The following is a 7,296-nucleotide window of genomic DNA, read 5'->3' on the forward strand; positions in this document are numbered from 1 at the left end:
TTGTCTGGTTCACCACGGTGATAAACTTTATGCCTGCGATACGCAAAGATTATTTTTTTCTGTTTAGACAAAAACATGCCATAACATATTTTTAATTCAAGACGAAAGTTTACACAAACTTGACAGATCAAGCACAAAATCAATGAGACAATGGACCCCTTGGGCTGTTGCATATACATATGTATTATACACGTACCTAGATAAAATCTAACTAAGACTACATAGATATACAGGGTGGCCTATATCGATGTTCGCTAAGTTTGTGACGCCATGGCGATCTAGTCCAAGAGTCTGTACATTTAGTTCACTATTGATCGGCTAACATAATATATGTAACTTTCCTCCTAGAATGTATTTTCCTAGCACTATTGACCCGTATAGGTACAATATTTATCTCAATCGTGGATTATTTTACTTACTGACATTTCCTAGAAGGAAAACGGTGTAAGTATTAGGCAACGATGAACGATTAGCCAACATTTGACTTCGCTATTAAAATTTTGTAGGATAGCCAGCAGAAACAAATACTTTTATAACAATAGAAATTTAAGTTTTTTTCAAATACTTATCTATTATTAAAATTATTAAATAGGTATATAGGTACCTATGCGAATTAATATGAATATTCATAGAGACGAGATGGGGTTAACTACCTGATAGCGTTCTTTGACCACACCTGACGACTGGTTTAATAATTTAGTTCCATCGGCATCGGTAACGCACCCTAAGCCCACGCTACTTTTGCCAAACTTTTGTCTAAAACTTCACTGAAGATTTATCTTATATTCAATTAAGTACTTAAGAAATATTATCACCCATTTAATACAAAGAGATAGCGAGTAACAAATACCAATGAGTAGGATCTCGAAATTATGAAAATAGAACGCAACTTTGTCCGTGTAATGATTAAATTAGATGAATAGTTTCATCATGTCATAAATAATGATACTATTCTATGCTCATTGATAAAGTGCATAAGTACTTACCTATTGGTATTTTGCTACCAATTATGAGATTTTAATTATTTAAAGTAGGAATTCATTCATTCACCAAATATTGTTTACTACAGTCTTTTAAGTGAGCACTGAATCCTGAACAACTGTATTACAGGAGTAGGTTCCCTTCCATCCAGGTTCAGTATGCATGGTAATATAAACAAAAGTATAACTACTAAATAAAACTAGTAGTAGGGTATAATGTATGGTCGAGGAGTTGTCATCCATGACCGGTACATATTTGAGTACTAGTACATACCTACAAAGTATTATGGGACACGTATGATTGATAAGTCTGCGACTATACTTATTATTTTATCATTAGCTGTTATCTTTGTTTTTTTAGATATGAAGCTACATAAATTACACACACCCTCAAAACTAGGGATCCTTATGTAAATGATAAGGAACCTATAATAACTTATAACAGCCACTTATTACTTTTACGTTAAAATATATTCAGCAATAGCTGAATATATAGTTAAACAGCAAAACATTATCTTGTAAAATGTAGCTTAGGCTCGCACTTTCATACGCAAATGTTATCACACATTTTTCTTCTCAAGATTAAAGTATAAAAAAGTTCGTTCTTAAAACAAGTGTTTGCCTTGACAGGGGTCAAACCTGTCATTTCTTTACTAATCTAATCAATCTGATACTGATCACAACTTAATATTCAAACAATATTCAGAACCTTTTGTTTACTTTAACTATACTTATTAAAACTTATTTTCATTCTTCAATATCATCTCATGTTTTGCATGCGTCGTGCCGTGTACACCACACGTCATAAGAGTGATTTTTTTTTTTTTATGTAGCCTGCATCGTGTCCCACTGCTGGGCAAAGGCCTCCTTAGATAATGACCACCGTTCCCGATCCTGTGCTTCTTTCGGCCATTGAGGCAAAAACCTGTCGAGGTCGTCCCGCCATCTCCGTCTGGGTCTTCCGCGACGCCGACGTCCATCACTGGGCACCCACTCGGTGACAATTCTGGCCCACCGGTCCGGGTGCATGCGACAGACGTGGCCTGCCCAGGCCCACTTCAGCTTCGCAGTCTGTGCGCCCACATCAGTGATACAAGTCGAGGAGCGTAGCGTGGTGTTCCGGATTCGGTCAATCCTTCGTACACCAAGTATGGTACGCTCCATCGCTCTTTGGCAAACCTTGAGTTTGGACTTCTGATATTCGGTCAGAGACCAAGTCTGTGCGCAATTATTGTATCTATATTATGTGTAGGAAGCTTAGATTAACAAAATACATACAAGATGTTGTGTCTACCTGACTGTACCTATTTTGATTTCTGTCAAACCGTTTTAAGTCCAACAACCATTGTACCAATGAATTAAGTCACAAGCCTTCTAACCGAACTCATTCAAAATATGAGCTCAGTGGTAGAAGAGGGGTATTATTTGTCGAGACGTTTCTTTTGCACTGACACTCCATCTATTTCGTATTAAATATCGTTGATTGTCTACATTATGTGTAGGAAGTTAGGAACAAACAGCGGCCACCGATATGATTGCATATCAGGACGGCGCCTAAGAATGTCGTCATGATTGGGACATATTTACTAAACTTTATCACCCGTCCTATATCCAAGAGCCGCGCCCCCGACAGTTTAAATATAAATATAATATTATAAAACAGTTGGCTCAAACGTAAAGCGAAATTAATAGATGATAGGCAAAATTGTGAACGCTCCAATTTTCGCATGTAGTTTTCCTTTGTTATTCTATGTAGCTATGTAAACAAGCCAGCCCATATCGTATTTATAATTTTACATATGTTAGTATGTCGGTGACCAGGAGTAGAGCTAAACCAGTGTTTGTCAAAGGTGCTGAGCGGATTGGCCATAGCTGAAAGGACAGATGGTGTACCCGTCTGTTGGTACGTCACTCGGGGTTGCTTCTTTCAGGCAGATGATTTCCCTCCAGATGCCCCCAGAAACGTCAGGTAGGTTTGCAATCACTCGAAGATGAATTATCAGAGGAAATTTTAACCGACATAAATATAAATATGTTATAGACAAGATATTCTATCTAAAATCAATATTTTTTTTCCAAGTCTCCTTTGGAAAATTTCCTTTTAAAAACTAGGGTTCTCCTGTTTTTGTTATTTTGAGTAAATGAAATTATAGCTGAGCACTATCATTTTATTACTTAATTAAATATTATAAGTAGTTAATGTAACCTAGGTCAGAAAATTATTCCTAGTTCAATAGGTGTTAACAGATAAGGAGAGATGTTGGTAAATAAATATCTGATTCATACATATTTCAGGTATGAACCTACTTATATTATTGTATGTATAGGCAGTAGGTTCTCTCCCCTCCTTTAAATGTACTCCCTAGTGGGGTAGGCACATCACTCTTGATGAGAATACTTATATCACTAACCATTTTTCAGCCACAAACAAGACCCGAGTACAAAGACTTCAGGGAGGTAGGTATATAATATGTTTCATATTGAATACAATTAGCATCTTGTTATCAAACGAGTTGATTTAATTCATTGGTAGGAACTTTCCTTGGCCTATGCCTACTTGGGCCTAGAATACCTAGATAGGTCTAGAATACCGGTCTACTCCATAAGGAATGGCACCTGAATGTTAGGTCAGTATCCAGCGTAGTTCAACTGTTTTGGCATGTTGTAGTGTACCTAATATTGTAAATACACTTCTAGAGCTAACTTATGTATGGGTCACTAAGTAGCCACTTTTTTTATAAACATATATAAATAAGTAGAATTGTTATAACCTAAGTTGCTATTTATAACTTTAAATCCATAAAGCTATTTGGAATCGGTTTTTACGCGGACAGACAGACATAATTCAAATTTATAATACGCCTCTTTTCAGTGGATCACATTAGATTACTTACGAGTTCTTAATTTTAAGATCGATGAAACTACCTATTCAAATTACCTATTTGGTTTTTTGTTTGTCGGTAGGAAGTTATGTTTGATTTATTATTATGAAACCAAACCAGGATAGTTTGACGTCAAGGAATTGATATCGAGAGAAAATAATTGTTGGTTAGGTTTATTACAAATATAACAATATTATCGCAATAAACGTGGATCTATTATTGCATCAGATTCCAAAGCTCTAGTTTTGTTTATATCGACTGCGCAGAAACCTATACGCACTTCAGGAATAAAAGGCTAATTGTTCAAAAAGTTGATTAGCAAATTAGCATGCATGCCCTCGAATAACTATGAACAAATTGCATGATATTTGGTTCATCTAAAGTTAAATGAATAGAGACAGAATTTCCAGTCACTTCATTACAACATAATGTTATAAATTTTCCGGAAATCAAACAACTTACTAATGTTGTGTATAACTTAGATCAAGTTTAACGTAATATACATAAAACTTCAAACTCTTAAATACAGGGTGTTGCAAAAAGGGTATACTAAGCCGAAACCAGCATGTGTAGCATGGTATGTCTAAGCCCGAAACTGAAATCAGAATTTCAAAATTCGCGAAAAATAAATTATTTTTTTCCTTAGAAACGATGTTGGTCACGTGACTTTTTACTATGGAGAATGAGATTTTTTTTTCGCGAATTTTGAAATTCTGATTTCAGTTTCGGGTTTAGATATACCAACCAACTTAGAAAAACATCAAGTTTTCCGGTACGGTAAAGTCTAAAATTATACATACATAATTTATACCAAAACTGAAACCCAGCATCTTAAAGGCAATCCTAACATGTATGCAATTAACCCTCTGCCATGTAAGGATAACTTTTAAAACACGAATCTTAAGTCAGAAGCCGTCTTCAGCTTAAATTAAACCACGACTTATATACCTAATGACATCTTTACAAAACATGCAATCGAGGTTAATGTATTTTAAGTAAGTTCAAATGTTTATCGTGGACTAACTAGCTTTTGCCTGTGAGCTTCTCTTCACCTTAAAAGGTAAAACCAGTGAGGAATCTGGGAATCATTGAGTTATAACGTGTTACTCACCCCGATATAAAGTACCCCTAAGCAGAGATGACAAAATTTTTGGCCTATGTTTAAAGAAATCGGTCGAGCTGTTGGTTTAGACTTTAGGCCAAATAGTTAATCATGGTTAGCGAGGAGAAATGACAAGCAAACATAGTTTCTCATTAATTTTATGAATATTTATTACAGTATTCATTTATTTTTCACTGCTATTGCGTTAGATAAGAGGTTAAATGCCTTGAGCACGTTGACACGGGTTTATATAAAAGTTTTTTTTAGATAACTTGAACTTAAAAATAAGTTGACGCTTTAAATTTAGACTGAAATAGTAGGTGCTTATTGTTACCTACATATTTACGAATTTGCTATGGTTCCGTGGCAAAAAGTGATATACTTACACCTAAGTATATTTACTTGCTGAGAATGAGATCTATCTTCTAAACTGATGATAATGAAAATACAAAATTTTGCGATGTACGAGTAGTATACTGCTGGATTAACCAAGGAAATATATATGTTCGCCAAAAAGAGGGCAAACCAGCCAAGCACATTTTATGTCACGAGGACCTGGAAAGGGTTTTTGGTGATATCAATTCAAAATCAGCAAACCCATAATTGTATATCTGTCACAATACTTCTCAACTTCAATGTATACTATGTTAATTTAAGTGATTGTATATTATGTCATATATTATGTATTCTTGTAAATGTATGTATTGTACGTGTATTATATTATAATAATATTTTATCAGTATATCCTTGTCTTGCTCAGAAAATACTTAAAAAAGACGTACCTACTAGTTCGATTAATCAATCATTTCAGGAAAACGAATCTATGGGGGGCTAAAGTCACTCAAACCGAATGCACTGAAATACGTATAAGATATTTATCAAACTCTATAAATGTTCTCTAATCTAATACAGGAAGGGATAGACTCACTTGACATTATCTGTCACAGCATCGACGACTGGAAAATCACGGAAACTCTTCTGCCCTCCCAATATAACTTCAAAATACTGCACTTCAACATAAGAAGCATAGAAAAGAACTTCAATAACTTTTTAGCATCTATAACGTCCTCAAATATAACTTATGACGCAATCATATTAACCGAATGCCGTATCGATAGTAACTCAATAATACCACAAATACCGGGTTACTTTACATACAATACGGTAAAACAAATTAACCAGAATAGTGGCGTTGTTGTTTACATAAAGGATTTATGGAGTGCCTCAGCTACTGAACCGCAATTTAAAGAAGCTGATTGTCTCGTAATTGATATTTTGTCATATATATATGTCATAACTATAGTAGCTATTTACCGTTCACCATCATTTAAAAATATTGACTGCTTTTTGGAAGATCTCGTCCAACAGATTGGAAAATATAATAGTAATAGTCCACTAGTTGTCACTGGAGACATAAATATTAACATTTTACCAACAGAAGACGGTTCTCTTAGTGATAAGGCTATTGAATACATGTGCATCTTAGCCGAATATGGGTTATCACCTGCTATAACTAAGCCGACCCGAATTAAGACATGTCTAGATCATATTTTTGTTAGGTGTTCAAGTCCCCCGGTAGGTATTGTATGCGGCACCGGCATCACTGATTACGCCGTGACAATAACTGGCATATGTCTCAATAACAATGTGCCTAAACAGCAAACACGTACTATTAAGAAACGTAATTATGATAAAATAAGACAGGAGCTGTTAAGTGTAGACTGGTCCGAGATCATAACCGAAACTGATGTTGATAGGGCTGTGTCTGCTTTTACCAGGCAGCTTACCTATCTCAGTGATCGAGAAACACACCCACATTGTAACGATTAGCAGATCTATGTTTTGCATTAAACCCTGGATCACTCCGGGGCTAATGCGTTGCATCCGACACCGTGATCAACTTCATAAAAAATGTAGAGATAAACCTAATGAAGACATACAAACGTTAATCTACAAGCGATACAGAAATTTTTGTAACAACCTTTTACGTAAACTCAAGCACCAACATGAAATGAACGAACTGAACGAGAGCAAGGGCAATTCCAAAAAACTTTGGACCGCCATTAAAACCATTTGCCACCTAAATATAAAAAAACAAGAACCTACTGAACTTATTTCATGTCAGGCATTAAATCCACAGGAATCTATTGACCAGTGCAACAAATATTTTGCAACTGTTGGGCAAAAACAAGCTAATGTCCTCTTACAGGAAATGGGAACCAATGAAAACACTCTATCGTCCCTGATTCACGCTGACACCTCCGCGCAGCCTAGTTCATTTTTCGCTCATCCCACTGACCCTGCTGAAGTTGGAAGACTAATTATGCAATTA

Source organism: Plutella xylostella, chromosome 19, assembly GCF_932276165.1.
Source record: "Plutella xylostella chromosome 19, ilPluXylo3.1, whole genome shotgun sequence".
In the NCBI taxonomy this organism is placed as follows: Eukaryota; Metazoa; Arthropoda; class Insecta; order Lepidoptera; family Plutellidae; genus Plutella; species Plutella xylostella.